General features: G+C 43.1%; 2 pseudogenes; both read right to left on the minus strand.

Moving 5' to 3' along the window:
• Window positions 1-5,653: 5,653 nt before the first annotated feature.
• Window positions 5,654-6,369, minus strand: LOC108348487 (nuclear cap-binding protein subunit 2 pseudogene; annotated as a pseudogene).
• Window positions 6,370-15,340: 8,971 nt separating this feature from the next.
• On the minus strand, window positions 15,341-16,265 carry Prmt1-ps1 (protein arginine methyltransferase 1, pseudogene 1; annotated as a pseudogene).
• Window positions 16,266-18,532: the final 2,267 nt, after the last annotated feature.

The following is an 18,532-nucleotide window of genomic DNA, read 5'->3' on the forward strand; positions in this document are numbered from 1 at the left end:
TGAATGAGAGTAGAAGTCTGCTGGAGGAGGTTTAATTATCTGATTTAGCAGAATAGGTTGATTAAATCTACTAAATCATAGTCTGTTCTCTCTTTGCATCCAAATACAAAGAAACCAGACAATTTTTTCCCCTCGCCTGAGAACTTTATCAGTTCCCTATGAGAGATGGAGGTAGGAGGGGGAAACTGGGGAGTGCCATTTTGACGTCACCATATACAGATTGCTTTAATAATTCAGAAACTAATTGCCCTCCTGGCTCTAACTGCAATTGTAGCAGGCTTCATCCAGGACCTCTGAAATCTTTCTGTTCAACTAACTGGATGTTATTCTCTGTCTAAAAGGGAGGACTATTCCTAATTCTTGATTTCTCACAATAGGACTAACATCCTTCCCAACCATCCAAGTTATAAAACCAAGTCTTGCCCCTCCTCAACCAGTTGGCATTTTGAACGGTCATTGAATCGCTATGCCCTATAAATAGGCATCGAGCTCTTTTTCCCCCCTCATTGACTACTGTCAACTCATTAATTTACACTATTAGTTCTTACATGGACAAAAAGTACAGAGGGGATCATGGGATGATTAGTGGTAATTGTCAATTTGACAGAATTTAGAATTAGTCGGGATATGAGCCCTTGAGCATGCCTGAGGTGGATTAGTTTATGCTCACTGATCTGAGAAGACCAGTCTTAATTGTGGATGGGAGCATTTCTTGGGTTGTGTCCTGGACTCAATGAAAAGGAGAGATGCAGCTGAGTGCTCTCAGTCACTGACTGCGGACATGTGACTAGGAACTTAAAGCTCCTGGCTCTGTGACTTCTCTACCCGGATGCAGCTTTACCTGGCACTTTGAGCTAAGCAAAGCTTCCGGATGAGCGAGCCTTCTGCCTTCTACATCACGAGGCTTTCAATGTACGCCTCATCTCTGAGACTTCCTTTATCCAAGTACTCATTCTTCCTCCCTTCCCTCCTTTCCTCTCCACTTCCTCCTCCCCCACCTCCGTCCTCTCTCCCCACTTCTCTTCTGTATTCCAGGCTTTAGCTTCGACATAGCTGAGGCGGACATTGAATTCATGATGGCCCCGTTGCTGCCTCCCAAGTGTTGTGATTACAAACACGAGCCCCGATTCCATTCATTTCTTTTCCTAAAATAAAAAAAAAAATTCAAACACCATTTCTTCTAATAAATCATAGTTCAGCAAATATCGTAAGACTCTCGTTCCACATTACTTGATCAAGGTGAGATTTCCTTTAGAATTTTCCCCATTTCCTGTCTGTTCCTTATGCTTCTGGAACTTTCCCCACTAAGTTATCTTTCTCAGAAATATTGAACTCTGCCCCTCTGGAGGGGCCTGCTTCCCCTCCTCCGTGATGGCCGCACTTTGAACTCCTGTGGCACCTCCCTGTTCTGTGTTCATCTTCTTTGGTCACTTGTCCTTTGAGGGTTTCAGTTCCTGTCTACAATTCATTCTCTGACAATGAGATTAAGCATGAAAAAGTTCGTATGTGCAATGCTTCTGAATGAAACATTGGTCTAATACGTTTTATTTCCCTCATGTATCCTTGGGAAAGCAAATGTATATATACATATATTTAATGTATTTATATTTAATATCAATATATTTAATGTATACATATATTTGATAATATAATTCAATAATTATTAAATATATAATTTAATATATAATTTACATTATATATAATTTCATAGTGTATTTTTTATATATGTATATATATGACTTGATGAAACCTAAACCCAGGCATTTAATTTCATATTCTTTAATTTTCTTCTTATAAGGTGTTTATTCACTTACGTGTTTTATAAGCATATTATCTTATTAATCAAAAATGTTTCTTGACATTTTCACACATGTATTCTAAATAGCCTTAACTCTAATTTTCTGTCCTAGTTGTCATGTCTTTGAGTCAGGGGTGACACCTTGAATGTAGAGCCCCTGTCAGAAAACCTTTGTGCAGGGCCCTTGCAAAGTCAACTGGAATTCTGAGGAATATTTCCTTCTGAGGATAGGCCTTCTAAACCAGGCATGGTCTCCGCTTACCATTCTCTGTAGTCTAACCATCAGAAATAGTTCTGCTAAACATTCCTATCTCCTGGGTGTGGACTGGGCAAACACCGTGTGATTTTTAGTTCAGTGGTTAGTTCAGTGGTCCTCTCTGGCACTTACTTTTTTCTAAGTGGGTTGACTCTTAACAGTTAACTATGTTCAGCCATTCACCAATATCGCGTCCCTATAAAAGCATCCGTTAAGAAAACTTGAGCATAATATATGGGTTAAGTAACAGTTAGGAAGCTTGTTTCTCATTGTTGGTCCCAAGAGACTTGTAGGGCACTGCATTGGAGACAAGGATATTTATACAATCAGAATTCTGTCTCTCTATGGCTAATTTCTAATAGAAATGGCACAAAACACAAGGGATTATAATCTGGGCCCCAAAGAGGGCCTCTGAAATCGACATTAGTTTGTTTAAATATCCATTAATCCACCCTAGATTCCTCATTAGGGATGGACTTGTGCTTCCAGAAGATGTGCCGTAAATCAAGCCAAGTCTATGAGGCCTAATAGTATCATTGGAGATCTCACCCCCTTTATACTTCTGTAGAGTTTCACTTAACTTCTATTATTATTGTTTTATTATTATTATTTGTGTCTGTGACTTATTTCAATTATTATTATTGTTTTATTATTATTGGTGTGTGACTTCAATTATTACTGTTATTACTGTTGGTTTTATAATAGTAGTAGTAGTAGTGTGTGGTATGTGTATGTTTGTACGTGTGTGTTTGTACGTATGGTGAGTGGGAGTGCATACATACATGTAAGTCAGAAGACAACTTTGTGAACTCAAGTTTCCTCCTTCGACTGTGGGTTCCAGCTGAACTCTTGTATTTGGGTTTGTATAACAAGCTATTGTACCTGCCATTTCTCCAAGTCCTGAGTTTGCCTTATTTTAAAGATAATCACTGATATATATATATATATATATATATATATATATATATATATATATATATATATATAAGTGAGGCGATGATGGGCAAGGGAGTTTTATCTCTAAGTAGCCAGTACTGGAGCTGTATGTAAAAGGGCTGGGTAAGAACTATGCCTGAACTTTTTGGGTTTCATCTATGGCAGTTTTTTTTCAAGTTCATTTAAGAATGTAATTGTTGTCAACAAGTCATCAGCAAACACAGTAAAAAACAGTTAGTCATGTTCCCCCAAGAAGATGAACATGGTAATGTTATGCATGGACAACACTTACAGACAGTTTTACCAAGAAGACACTGATGCCTGTGTGGCCACAGAGGAGGGCAGAGCAATGCAAATGGCCCATGCTTTTGAAAGAGGATTCTGGGAACAACTTAAAAGGGAGAAGCATTTGTTCTTGGCTTCTTCATTCTAATCCCAAGCAGAAAGTATTCCTACCAAAATGAATGGGGAATGCAGGCAATTAGAGAGTGTGGAATTTAGCCTTTGATTTATTTCCCCTTTGATCTCTGATCATCATGGCCCACAGCAGGTATGAATTTTATTAACTCCATTTGCCATTAGTTCAAGAAGTCGTACATTTCCTCAAAATAAACTCATTTTTAAAAACTGAACGAATGTTTCAAGACTTAAAAATGCAAATATGTCAGAGCTCGGCTATATTCAGCAAATTCCTAGAATCAATCAACCAAGAACAGAGCAATTCCTATTACTGAAGAGGAAAGTGAAAGCCCGCAAATTGAAAGCAGGATGAAAAAGCAAATGTCAAAGAGGGCTCACAGCATCCACTCGAGCCTCTCGCTTTGTAGGACTGCGATGTTTTAATGAGTCCAGTGCATAAGCATAGATAATACTTGATGTAATAGAATTCTGTTTTTCCTCGATAGGACATGAGACATCAAAACCTCCAGAAACGAATCTCAATTCATTGATTATTCTGGATCTGATTAAGCCATGATAATAATAATTTCCATGTTATAATCCTTTCCACTTTACAAGATGCTCTTATGCACTTTATCATATTTTATGTACACACATACACACAATTCCCTAAAACAGTAGGGAATGCACATAATTAATTTCATTTTATAGATTTAAAAAAATAGGGATAGGGAAGTCCCTCAGTCAGTAAAATACCTGACTCGAAAACAGGAAGATTGGAATTCTATCCCCGGAACCCAGCTACAGAAACCTGGTATGGCAGTGCAAGTTTGTAATTCTTGTGCTGAGGAGGCAGCCGTGAGCTCTGAGGAAGACTGTGACTAGTCAGCCTAGCCTGCTCGGTGAGACAGAGCAGTGCTTCTCAGCCTTCTAATCCCACGACCTTTTAATACAATTATTCATGTTGTGGTGACCCCTGACAATACAATTATTTTTGTTTCTACTTCATAGCTGTAACTTTGCTAGTTACTAATTCTGATGTAAAGATCCGTGTTTTCCCATGGCCTTGGGAGACCCCTGTGAAAAAGTCATTTGAACCCCAAAGGGGTTGTGTTCCACAGGTTAAGAACCTCTGAGGTACAAGGTGGTTAGAGACCCTCTCTCAAAAAAGGTAGAGTTTGTCTGAGGAATGACACTGCTACGTAAGGTGGTGTGCTGGCTTCCATACACATGTGCAACTACACACACACACACACAAACACACACACACACACATACACACACACATACACACACACATACACACACACATACACACACACATACACACACACATACACACACACATACATACACACACACACACACACACACACACACACACACACACACACACACACGGCTCTGTTTTCAGTGCCTAGCAAGAAACGATGACGCAGAGGCAAATGTTCCAGTAGTGGGGGAGTAATAGATAAAACACAGTGGAACTTAATGCTGCTTTAATGCCACATATACCTTCCCCCAGCAACCGGTGTGAGACCGGAAACAGCATCTGTCGCTTCTCTGACTTCAGGACACACAGCTCTCTCTTGAGATATGGGTTTTCTTCACCCCAAACTTCAGTCTGTTAAAACTCTTGCTTTGACAAGAGTTGTACAAATCTTAGGTCAAGCATATCATTTCCTTTAGCATGCCCTATCAGAGAACCTTGGCAAACTCATAGTGGGAAAGCAGGAGGAAGGAGAACTGTGGTGTCTTGATCTATAAGAATAGTTAATTAATTATAATTATTAATTCTATTGTTAAGAATCAGACTCAAGCTCTCTCACTCTTTTTCCTCACTCTCACTCTTTTTCCTCACTCTCACTCTTCCTTCCGCTCTTCCACTCTCTCTCTCTCTCTCTCTCTCTCTCTCTCTCTCTCTCTCTCTCTCTCTCCCTCCCTCCCTCCCTCCCTCTCTCTCTCTCTCTCTCTCTCTCTCTCTCTCTCTCTCTCTCCCTCTCTCTCTCTCTCCCTCTCTTCCTCTCCTGGCTTGACATGATAACCTGTGTGTGTGTGTGTGTGTGTGTGTGTGTGTGTGTGTGTGTGTGTTTCTTTCATCCTGTAGGCTTTCGCCCAATTCTCGGTACTGTGTCAGTGCTGGCGCCGACAAATGGAGGTCCCACCGAGATCAGAGAAGAAAGGGGGTACCACCTACGGGACGTCCCTGGAGCCCGGCCGGCATAGGAGAAGGGACGGATTGGAGAGGAAAACCAGAAGTGACTTCAAGTACATCTCTGACACTGATGAGACCTTGGGTGATGTTCTCTGACATCATCAACTATGCTGACAAACCATGAGCTGTGTTGTTTTTGTGCCAGTTTTCCATAGCCGCCTCTTCCAGCATCGTAGTCCTCCGAGACTCATCCCGAACCTGACCCCCAGACTGCCCACATCTATGCTGCCTGACCTCCTTTAAGCCTGCATCCTAGCCTGCGCGCATGATCCGGTCGCCTGGACGAGTTCCGTTCGTGTACATAATTGTGGTCTCTGCATCTGCTCTTGAGTAGTATTCCACAGAGTCCACGGGCTGTTTCCTCCATCCTATCCAGACCCATGACGAGCTTCTTTATATCACCACTTTTGCTGGAGTTTATAAGTCTGTTCTTCAGTTGTATAAAAAGGAAAGATTTCCAACGTACGACGCACAGCTTTCTTCAGCAGCTTTTCTTGTTCTTCACTGTCACCGCGTAAGTGCTGGGCCTGGAACTCTCTGAGCTCCACTTAGGAATCGCTGCACAGCGCCCTCAGGAGGCCACCGACATGATGCAGAAACACGAACTATGACTGGGCCACTGCTGGGCGGACCAGGCGGCCGTGGCCTGGATTCACTTTTTAAAGAAGACAAGAGCCCTCGAGATGGTGGCTCTAGGCCTTGGTGACCCAAGTTTGGTCCTCTGGACCCACACGGTATAAAGCGAAAACAAATTTCCTCCCACATGGTTCTGTTGACTTTGAATGCCGAGACAGACTGAAATCCTGGCCCCCTGACTCAGTTCCCCAAATCCATACTTTGTATTAATGATAACAAGCAGTCTGCCCAGTCGCTGAGTAACTCTGCTTTGGACAGTTCATCTAGGAACACGCCTGTGTACAGGTGAAGCCTCGTATCTTATTTTATCTAGGTGAAGATATAGCATGATCATGTCAACTCAAAAACACTTAATTAGGGCTGGCTTACAGTTCAGAGGTTCAGTCCATTACCATCATGGCAGGAAACATGGCAGCATGCAGGTAGGCATGGTGCTTGAGAAGGAGCTGAAACGTCTACATTCGGATCAGCAGGTAGTGGGAAGAGAACTGGTTTCCCTCTCAGAAAGCCCTGGAATGGTCCACTGACCACGAATCAGTTTGGAGGTCACTTCGCCCCACCTATGGTACCCTGCCTAGTTACCAGTGTGCAAATTCTGCCCCAATTGTTTGAATTCTGCTCCCAGTTGTTTGCAAGGCATATAACTCCTTGTTAGAGTCCGCTCAGGGTTGTCTCTCTGAAAGGGAGTCCACCCCAGCATGTTGGAATAAAGGGGTTCAGATCAGACCTCACAAAAGTACCAGTAAAAAAAAAAAAAAAAAGAATCAGACTCAAGACCTGAGTCTGCAAATACGTCTACCAGCTCAGCCCTGGTGAGGGCCCAGGTATTAGAAAAGTGTGAGTTCTAGTTGCTCCTGTCATCTCCTAGTTGGTTGGACATGGGCAGTATATAATTAGCTCCCTGAGAGAGATCACAGGACCAACTAAATAGAATAAACACAACGAAAGCCAGTAACAATGTTAAACATCCAATGACCGGCCATCAGGGACTAGGAGTGCTCCATCCATCGAGATGGGTCAAAGTCTTGTTAATTTCCGTGGGCCATTGGCCAGCACTTGGATACAAAGTATAATTGTGTAATGTGAGTCTCTCCTTATTGACTTATTGATAGTGGCTGCTCCGGGCAGCAGAGGACATTTGTGTTCATGCAGGATGTGCGTAGTGTCTGCTTCCAAAGAGTCATAACCATCTTGGTGACCAGACGTAGGTTAGCAGGTCTCACATGCAACATGGAAATGAGAGCTAAAGCAAAGAATGGAGAGGCAAAAGCTCGGGCAGAACTTGCTAAGTCAAAGGTCTCTGCAGAAGAGAGGGCGTGAAAAGCAAAGCTTTAAGCAGAGATTGTCATCGGACAGATAGCGTATGAGGGCCCCAGATCATGTACTTCAAAGGAAGCTTCTCCCACCTCCTTGGCTCCTCTGGCCACAGGTAATGTAATAAATACCATGGTATCTGTCAATTTGTCCTAGCTTTAGAGGTGACAACATCTAGTGCAAGTGTGTATGATGGTCTTGCCATTACCATCCAGAATGCCTTCGCCCACAAATAGGATTGCATTTAAGGGGTGATTAGAACGGAATGGGGATAGGTGGTGCTTGTCTGAATGTAATCTAATGGCACTATTCATTTCGTGGAGTCTAATTACCAACTCTATAATTACACTACTCAAGACAATCGTTTTAGTGATGGTTTTATTAAACTAACTTGAGACAATTTTTGTGCCAACATGAGCAGAACACATGGAATTTAATTTCAAAACAGGGGCGAAGGAAGGTTACCCAGGAGAAGAAAACCTCACAGGCTGCACGACAAGAGTTCAGAATTGCGGTAGAGCAGAGGGCACCTGGGAAGGGGAAGGCACACACCGGGTGGGAGAGAGCTGCTCATCGAAACTCACTCATTTGGATTTCCCTGGGAAGAACCGACGGGAAGTTTCTAGATGCCAACTTTCAGACTCTGTGGACCTGAAATGATTCCTTCTTGCATCTTGTATAGGAAACTACTTCCCAGGTAGTCCCCCAGACTAGCCCCAGAGGCGCCACACTGGAATTTGTTTGAAGTACAACAGCTCACATTGTCCAAACTGTGCTAGAGTCTGCCACCTAAAACTATCCCCCAGGTGAGTACTTGGCTGCTTCAATGTGAGGAGGAACGTTTTTCAGTGTAGCCTGTAGGTGGCCAGCTTGTAGTTGCTGGTTGAAGTTTCCATACCATTCAATAAAATTTAAAACCATGTGTGCATAGTAAGATAAAGAAGAAACATAATACCTCCATTCTGACCATCCTGGGAGGATTACCTACTCAAATTATGGAGAAGTCTTCTCTAGACTCTAGATAGGAAAATAATTTCACATTTTAAGCTCCCTACAGATAAAGCCTTGAGCACCAGGCTGTGTTGGAGCACACCTTTGATCCCATCACTGGGGTGGGGCAGAGGCAGGAGGATATCTGTGAGTCTGAGGCCTGCGTGCTTGACAATGCTATGTCCGGGACAACTAGGTCTACACAGAGAACTCTGTCTAAAAACACAAAACAACCAAGCAAAGCACACATGCAAAAGAGAGGGTTTTGGCGTTCGCTCACATTCTATCATAGAGGTGTAAAATAGATTGCTAAAAGCCAACCATGAGTTTCATTGTTGATGTTATAAGAATAGACGGCCATCTGATAGCTTTTGCGCTTAAAACATTTCCCCAAGATTCCCGTCCTAGAAGATGAATCTATTTGAAGCTTTTTGTAATGACGATGTCTACCCATGATGTTCTTTGAAATAAGGTCAAGATGAAAAGGAACATGTGGATTCTTCATTTCCTGGAGGTCTCTTAAAAGAAACTCACTTTTATTGCCTTTAATTGTGTGTGTGTGTGTGTGTGTGTGTGTATGTGTGTGTGTTTGTATGTGTGTATGTGTGTGTGTGTTTGTATGTGTGTATGTGTGTGTGTTTGTGTGTGTGTTTGTGTGTGTATGTGTGTGTGTTTGTGTGTGTGTTTGTGTGTGTGTATGTGTGTGTGTTTGTGTGTGTATGTGTCTGTGTGTGTGTTTGTGTGTGTGTTTGTGTGTGTATGTGTGTGTATGTGTGTGTGGTGTGTGTGTGTGTGTGTGTGTGTGTGTGCATCTTTGTTTGGGAAGGCCCACGTGAGTAGTGCAGGTACCTGCAGGGCTCACGTGCTCAGGTCACTCTGTATAAGTACCACACGCTAACGGATTGCGCCACTGGAGCTCCATCAGGTCACTCTGGATCTAGAGTTACAGGGGGTTGTGCACGGCCTCCCAACATGGCTACTGTAAACTGAACTTGAATCCTCAGTAAAAGCGTTACTTCTAATTGTGGTTACCTTCCAGTCCCTTTCCTAGGGCTTTATTGGGAATTATGTATCTATCTCTCTCTTCCCCCTCCCCGCCTCTCATACACACGTATGTGTGTGTTCATATATGTGCATGTACATGTGTTCCATGCATGCACAGGTAGAGATCAGAATTCAGAGTCAGGCACCTTCCTCAATAACTTGTTACCTTATTTTTTTTAATGGAGGAGCTTTATATTTTTATGGTTTTATTTTTATTTTATGCGTACTGGTTGTATTGGTGCTTTGCCTACAAATATGTCCCTGGGAGGGTTTCAGATCTCCTGGAACTGGAGTGACAGCCAGTTGTGGGCTGCTATGTGGGGGCTGGGAATTAAACTCACGAGCTTCCATTCATTTCCTTTTTGGAAATAACCACACAGTTAGGTCTTTACAGGGCAATTCAATTGCATCATTGGGATTAGCAAGACTAATGTGTATGAAATGATGGTGAACCTTGGAGCTCGACTCTAATGGGTTAACGTCTGCCTCTAGTTCTAAGCTATGGGATGTAGTATAAATTATTACTGGCCCCTTTGGGGTCATATTCATCTCATTTATAAAATTGCATTAATAAGGTCTCCCTCCCCTAATTAACGATTATACAGTATAAGAGATATTGCAATGCCAACACAAGAGAGAGGGCTTGGGAAGGGGGGTGAAGGAGGGGATCTTGATATGATCCGCTGCTGCTTTTCCAGGTACACATGCTGATCCTGTGTTCACCATTCATCTGCTGGCTGAAATAGCATCCTAAATGCAGCCCCCTCCCTTGTCTCCTATCAGTCCCGCTCTCACAGATCTCTTGCCCACCCCATTATTCCCTCTCCTCTTCAGAGGAGGGGAAGCCCAAGCCTTGGGTCCCACCCCACCCTGAGACATGTAGTCCTAGCAGGCAGCTTTGTTCTCATGAGAGCCAAAAATCACCCTTAAGGACTATGTCTTTAAAAGTGCATTGGACTTCATTTGGAGGAATTGAGCTTGGTTCATTTAGAGAAATTGAGCTTGGGTTCATTCGTCTTCCATGAAACACAAAACATCAGGAAAGAAATTGCAGCCCTCTTAAGATCGGCGTTCATCAATGACAAGCCCCCAGCTCAGAGGCTGATGCCTAGCTTCCTCCTCGGTGACAGAGGCCAGTGAATGGTACTCACTCAGATTACAAAAATGATGCTGTTATTAAATTTCATCACACATGTTCACGGAGGCTGGAGGAAGGCAGCGTCACCTGCCAATGGCAGGTATCTTGCAAACAAATTAGTTATGAGACCTTCAGCATCTGGTCTGGGAATTCTTGCACTCACTTCCTCCATGATTTTCAGAACATCTTATGACAAACACCCGCCATCCCAAACCAGGAATGGAGCTGATACAGAAAAGAAAGCCAGCTCACCGGCATCCTCCCTTTGGTATTCGAGACGCATTTGTTTCATCTACTGTGACATTCATTAAACGCCAGGAACAAGGAAACAAAATGAAACAGACCTCTGTCAGGAGCTCAGCTGAGCTGCAGAGAGCTAGCTGTCAAATGCAGAGGAGTTCATTATATCTAAGCTGGAATGAAAGAACTAAGCCTTTAACCACTTACTGGGCTGGTCCAAGCAAGGGGTTCAGGTTGGGGAAGGCTGGTTGGTGTTTTGTTGCAGCCTTAAGAAAGCATGTTGGAGTCAGGTGGGTCAGAGCCAGAGTGGGAGTGCTCTACACTGCTGTGGCTCTCTCAACAAAAGGTGTTTGAACAGATCCTAAGGCTGGAGGGTGGGGATGAGGGTGTGAGCAGGAAAGCTACTATGGAAAAGTAGTGAGTCAAACCACCGGGTAGGGTGATGGCAGGGGAGTGTCTGTGGTCCCCAACTCCTGCTCCTTTTCAGAAGCAAAGGTGGCAGGGGATCTGCAAAGGCCTTGGTTGGAGGTCCACATTGGAGACGAGGTCACTGGGTAAGGAATATGGAATTGTATAAAGGTACGGCCCTCAGAAAGGGCGGAGTCCTCGCACTAATATGCAAGTCTCATGTCTCAAGCCTGGTGTGGAAAGCACCTCTCCCCTCCAGACCTGAAGTTTTGAGGACAGACTTGGGGATTGTCTTTAGTGAGGCTAGAAAAAGTACTTATGACTTTGACCTGGGAAGAACCTCAACCTTATTTCCTAACTGCGTGATTGCGATCAGACTCCCGAAGTCCTCCAGTGCACCAGTTCCCTCATTCTGTAAATTATGCAGAATCGTTCCTTCCAGACTGCAATTACTAAATTAGCACGTGCAAAGTGCTTTTGTAAGTTTTCCTACAGAATGTTAATGAGTTTGGCACAAGTAGTAACTCTCTTTGTAGTGTTACGATATTAATGGGGGGGGCATTTTCTTTCTTCCATATCTCCTTCATCTCTTTATTTCTTCTTTTGCCAGTAAAGACAGGCTTTTATTAGGAGTTATGAAGCACACACACACACACACACACACACACACACACACACACACACACCCCACACCATAACACAGACACACCATAACACACACACACACACACACACACATTGAGAGAGAGAGAGAGAGAGAGAGAGAGAGAGAGAGAGAGAGAGAGAGAGAGAGAGAGAGAATGCAGAGAAAAACACCCTTCACAAATCAGAAAGGGCTAGGGCTTTTAAAGTCCTTGAAGGGACTCCCCCCTCCCCACCTAATTTAGGCTTTGTCACTTTGACGATTAGGACAGCTGATTGCCTACAACTGTTGTACATGTCCTGATCCAACCTTGATTGGCCTACAACCTTTATGTCCCGATGAAGCCTTGAACTTGTTGACCCTGTCAGCCAGAGGAGAAAAAGCCCACAAGGTCTTTGTTTTCCAAAGCAGCTAAGCTTTTGTTTTAGGTCAGGAAAAAGCCCCCATCTCAGCAGTTCACAGGCTTCATCACCTGGTCATGTCCCCTACCCTGAATTGCTCTCTGTCTTTCTATCCTGGAAACTGGATATTGTTGGACAATCCCACACAAATGACCTAAGGGGCTGAGATTCTGATGTTTGGTTGTAACCCAAAAAAGTGAGATTTTAGACTTCACTCTTTTCATAATTTTAGTGAGTGAACGGACTTTACTTGTTCATTTCCTTTTTTAAAAAGTTATTTTATTATTTTTAGTTATATGGGCATAGGGTGAAGTAAGTGTGCACATGAGTGTAAATGTGGATGTCTGAGAGAACTGTGGAGAGTGTCGTATGCCCTGAAGCTGGAGTAACATCCAGCTGTGAACTACCCAAAGTGGGTATTGGGACCTGAACTCAAGTCTTACAGAAACACAATATCCTCTTACCTTCTGGGTCCTACCTCCAGCCCCCCGCCCTCTATTTCCTTATGGCTTAGTTTTTTCTATTGTGTTGTTCTTACTCCTTTCAGGCCTTAAATTTTGGCTTTTGTTTTCTAGTTTCTGGAATCTGACATATCTTGTAATTAAAAGCAATGGTTTGGGATAGATTGATGTGTGGCTCATGGGGAAAAAAAAGAAAAGAAAACCAAACCCAAAACCCAATGGGTATGTACTTTGGCTTGAGTAAAGCCAAATTAATCATGACAAAGAAGTAAGACTATGTATGAATTATCATTATTTCACTATTTAATTATTTAATTCTTTTACAGCACAAAAAGAGACCATGGCATTACTTCCAAAACAATACAGTGTCCTTGAACAAAAGAAATACAGAGATTTTTGTCCAGGGAGTTTATGAATATTTATATAGGAAAGCACTTTGAAGTTGGACCAAGCATAGTTAGTTACTGAGGTCCATTACTGGGTATGTTCAACTTAAGGTGACAATGGAAGACATATTCCTGAACATTTTGAGTTCAAGGTCATTGAGAACATGTGCAAGAAGGGGTTAAAAGGATGGACATGAAATGGGCATATTTAACTTGCATTGCAAAGAGGATGGGCATGTCTACATCTAAGTATGCTAGGACTCTAAGTTTGAGCTGCAACCTTCTGAAAATATGCTAATGTGGGAATTTGCACACAAGTGTCTGTCTCACATAACTACTAACGATCCCTCCACCAGAGTCTACCTATTCCTGTAGAAAGGCTCCTTGACAGTCCATTAGGTACCCCATGATCAGCTGTGCTAGGTTTTGAGGAAACCAAGAATATTCATTCATTTGCAGAAGTCATCTGAGACTTCTGTGTTTAAGTGTATTTGTCTGGGACCAAACACAACAGCTTAGTTGTTATATATTCTGAGTGAAAACATAGAATGCTCCCCTTCTTTTTTTAGAAGGATTCAAATAATGCTTTGGAATTCATATGGAAGATTCCTTGCCTGATGTGAACCTTTGGTCATATTACCCCTTGAATATTTCTAAGAGAGCCAAGTGCTTTCAAAATCATCTGATTTTTGAATATTGTGGTGATCTTTTGTCTTTTGAATTAAAGCCTATTTTCCTTTGCCAGGGGCATATAGTGAGGTCATGGTACTGAGAAAGAAGAGACTCAGTTTGGCTGCTACGTTGTCCCCAGAGCCCTCACACAGGCCACTCAGTTTTCACATGTATCTATAGTTACAAACAGCTGTGTAAGTTGCAGATCTTAGGGCAGTATGAGAACAGTTCCCTCTCAAGAAACTAGGAAGAGCTTCAAGATGACAATAGCAGAGGAATAAGCCAAACACATGCCCCTGCTCTGCTCCCTGTCTAAGCTGCCCATCGTGAACCTGCCTCTGCCTGAGTTCTTTCTCATTCCTAGGTTTCAGCTACATTTATCTGCAGACTATGTGTGGGATGTTCTTTGAGCCTTCCAGTGGCGTAGGTGGCCAGTGGGTTGAGAAGTGTGTTCCACCTTTAATAGCAGTGACACTGTCACCAAGCAACACAGCAATATCACTTTGTGTCATCGTTTTCTTTCAAGTTCATCACCTTGGAAACAACGCTCATATATAGGAGTAGGGAATAAGTCCTTCTGAGCCAGCCAATACTTGGCCGATTTGATTCTTGCCTCCCTGTTTCCATGTACTTTCATGCTCTAAGAGTTCATGATCACCTGAATGGGATTTCTCTCGTTTTAAGTCATGTCTGGAAAGAAAACAAAGAGAGTTATAAAATAAACAGACATCTGACTATTACTATTCAACAGATACAAATCATGTATGTTTCCAAAGTAATGCCTGGGGCTATAGTAATTACCAAAAATGTAGCAGACAGAACTGTGGTTGTGTGGACTGCATAAGAAGTTTTTGGGGGCAATGAACATCAAATAGAGAAAAAGGAGGCGGCGCATAATCAATTGTTTGGTCTTGTAGTATGAAACACAACATTAAGGAAATCCCTAACGACAGAATTGGTGGTGAGATGGGAGAGCAGCGGGGACTCATGAGACTATTCACAAAGGGGAGAGGGTTTGCAGTGCTTCTGGAAGATGTCAAGAAAGGAAAGAAAGATGCTCCAATGAACACTGAGACATTTTGAGAGTTAGTTTAAGCTCCGGTGCAGTGTGGCACCATATTTATAGCTTGGTCTTAACGGAATAATTAGAGTTAGAGGTGGGCGAGCTAAGAATGGAGCTCAAGGGTTCTTGTTGACTTTGAAAGGTTGTTCTATAGAGATTAAAGTGATCTCAGCCATTCAGTAGGAAGGTTTTTATTTGTTTTGTCAGCTGAGGACTTATTGGCATAAACACAACCATATAAAAACACAAGTTGTGATAAACACAGTTCACGATGTACCTTCCCATCCCCCAAGCCCAGCCCCTGAGCCCCCTTTTTCAGGAGGGCCAGCCTGGCACCTCCTCAGTGCATCTGGTAGTTGGTGGAACAAGAAAGCTCACACAGCTGACCCTTGAAGTCCAGGTCGATAGTAAAGTCCAAGTCACGATTGTTTTTGGCATTGGGCCTCATTCTAATAGTGCCAAAAATCTCCTGCAGGTCTTCACTGTTAAGTGGTCCTCCATGTAGAGCACAGTCTGTTTCCAGTGTGTGTACGGGGACTCAGGACTGGTAGAGAAGCTGGTCCTCTTGTGGCATCCTTTAGGAGGCAGGCATTGATGACCAGCTGCTTTGGGTCCACCCTGTCCACCAGGGGCTCCTTGATGGCCACATCTTTAATGCAGGACATATCAAAGCCATATACATTCTCCCACCAGTAGATCTTGTCGTCTTTATACTGTCAGTCCTCAATGGCTGTCACTTACAGGGTGGTCTGGTCTGGGAAGATGATGCTATGGGGTGCTAGCCACTTGTCACGAGCATGCAGCATGGTGTTGAGCATGGACTCATTCTGATGTCCACCTGATGATGATGTCCATCTTCTCCACAGGCAGCTTCACCTCCTCCACCTTGCCCTTGATGATGGTCACCATATGGTCTAATGTGTTGGCTTTCACAATCTTCACAGCATAATCAGAGATACTGGTGCATTCAATTCCAATGACCTTGCGGGCCCCGGCCTTGACAGTGAACATGCAGAGGATGCCAGTGCCCGAGCCCACATCCAGCACCACCTTGTCTTTGAAGAGATGCCGATTGTGAAACATGGAGTTGCTGTATGTGACGGTTCATACCTTATCCTTTAGCATCTCCTCATGGATGCCGAAGTGGGCATAGGAGACAAAGTAGTGGTCTTTGGATGTCATGTCCTCAGCGTTGGGTTTCTCACTATTTCTACTTGTTCACAGGAAACCTCCATGATGCAGTTCGCGGCCTCGTCTGCTGCCATCTTCACCCAAGTCCTATGGCTTCCGAGATGCACCCCCCCCCGACCTTAATTTCCTCTCCAGTAGAAAGGTTCTTAAGCTTCCTAGTGGTGGGACACTTTTATATAGTTCTTCATGTTGTGGTGACTCCCAACCATCAACCTATCACATTGCTACTTCATAACTTTGCTACTGTTATGAATTGTAATGTATATATCTGATATCCTATATACAACCCCAAAAGGGGTCGTGATCCACAGGTTGAGAACCACTGCCAGTTCCCTCTTCTGAAGACAGTTCCAGAATGCACAGCTTTATACTGGACTCACATTTTACAGAGAACATTCGTGGGCTATAGAACAAAGTGGTAATGGTGGCATTGTGCTAGGAGGATAAACTGGGTACCACTTTAGAGGAAAAGGACAACCAAATGAGAGAAGTCAATGGGATGGTAATGCATATGGTAGGACAATATTTTAAAAACAGGTTAGATGGAGTCAACACTATGGTCCATTTATGGCATAGCTCAACATAGTAATGTTTATCACCTTTTCCTTTAACTCTTTAGGGAAGTTCTAGGTCATCCAGAGGAGGAGAAAATGGTATGAGCTCTGCTACATAAATGGGGAGTTGGGTCAATCGTAACTGAATATTTTTGCAGTTTCAGACATTGATGGATGGAAGTGAACCTTGAACTCCCCCAATCAGGCTTAATCAGGGGACCTATATACAGGACTAAGCCTTTGCAAACCAGACTAGCAAATGCCCATGGCTGCTTGTGATGTCTGTGCCTATTTTCTTCAGTGGCAATACCAAAGCTGAAGTAGAAAAAAATCAATTCTCATTATTCAGACAGCTATGTTGTTATAGGCTTTAAACTGTCTACCAAGGCCTAGAGAAATTTGTTCACAGTTACCTGATGACTCCCACTTCCTTTCAATATCTTTCCCTTCTATATATAAAGATACCTAGAAATTTAATATTCTGAAAACAAACTTATTATCGGATGATTTTGTGTTGTAAAAATGGTGATACTTTTTCTTAAAAATGAAAGTATTTTTTTAAAAATGTTTTTATTTTTGAGATAGGGTTTTGCAATATAGTCGTGGGTAACCCAGAAATTGCTAGGTAGACCAGGCTGGTCTTGAACTCACAGTGGTTTGGTCTGCCTCTGCTTGGAATTCAAGCAATGAACCACATGCCCAGCTTTTGTTAGTTTGTTTTGTTTTTTGCTATTTTTAGTAATACCAGAAGGCCAAGAGAGGTGGCATTTGATAATGTTTCATGTGGGATCTGAGGGAAGCCTTTTGCTAGTTCAAAAACACAGTGGTTGCAATCTAACTAAGGTCTTCCAATCTACTTCTCACCATGCTATCCATAGCAAATGTCTTTGTCTGTAGCAAATTGTCTGTTGTTCTGATGTTAAGGTCCTTTTCCTTAATTGGTTCTTGATCGATCAATAAAGATGCCAGGGGTCAATTGCTGGGAAGAAGGAAAGAGATGGGACTTCTGGATCCCCGAAGTCAGGCTAAGAGACTCAGGAAGGAAAAAGAGTTTGCCATGCTTTGGAGGGAGTAAAGGCCACCAGCCATGTGAGATTTAGGGTAGATCGGCCATTGTCCATTTCCCCGACTGGGCCTAGGGTAGCAACTAATGCTGAGGGCACATTTGGGGTGCTGAGTTAAGAGTATTAAGAAGGACACACTAGTGGCAGAGATTAGAAGCACCCAGCAATTGAGTCAATAAGGCAGCTTGAAAATAAGTTTGTGTGTGTGTGTGTGTGTGTGTGTGTGTGTGTGTGTGTGTGTGTGTGTGTTTCATCCGCAGATCCAAGGGAACCTGGGCTGCTGCAGGGCTGGCAGTAAGGTCTGCCTGGAGCTTAAACTGCTGGATAGCAAACACTACATGCTTCATTTGTCCTACAATCAATGTTAACAAAATTGACTTTCCACTGAAGATCAACTTTCAGAAGGCTTAGATTATGACATATACCATGTGGCTCTTCTGTCACCAGTGAGATCAGTGGACACTTGTTTTTGATCCAGGGCACCCAGCTTGGAAGCTCAAACGTCTATCACCTGCTTCGCACCCACTTCAGGCCAGGTATGTGTGTCCGGCCCACTGTGACAGAATAGGGAAACCTCATGTGTGGTCATAATTCCTAGGGGTTTTGATCCTTTACTGTTTAACACAATGAAATGCTGAGTTAGGGTTAAGATTGGAAAAATTATCCAATCAAAGCCATCGCTGCCTGGTGGGTCTCACTACTGAGCAGGGAACACGTCCTAGG

This window comes from Rattus norvegicus, chromosome 17, assembly GCF_021556685.1.
Source record: "Rattus norvegicus strain SHRSP/BbbUtx chromosome 17, alternate assembly SHRSP_T2T, whole genome shotgun sequence".
Taxonomy (NCBI): Eukaryota; Metazoa; Chordata; class Mammalia; order Rodentia; family Muridae; genus Rattus; species Rattus norvegicus.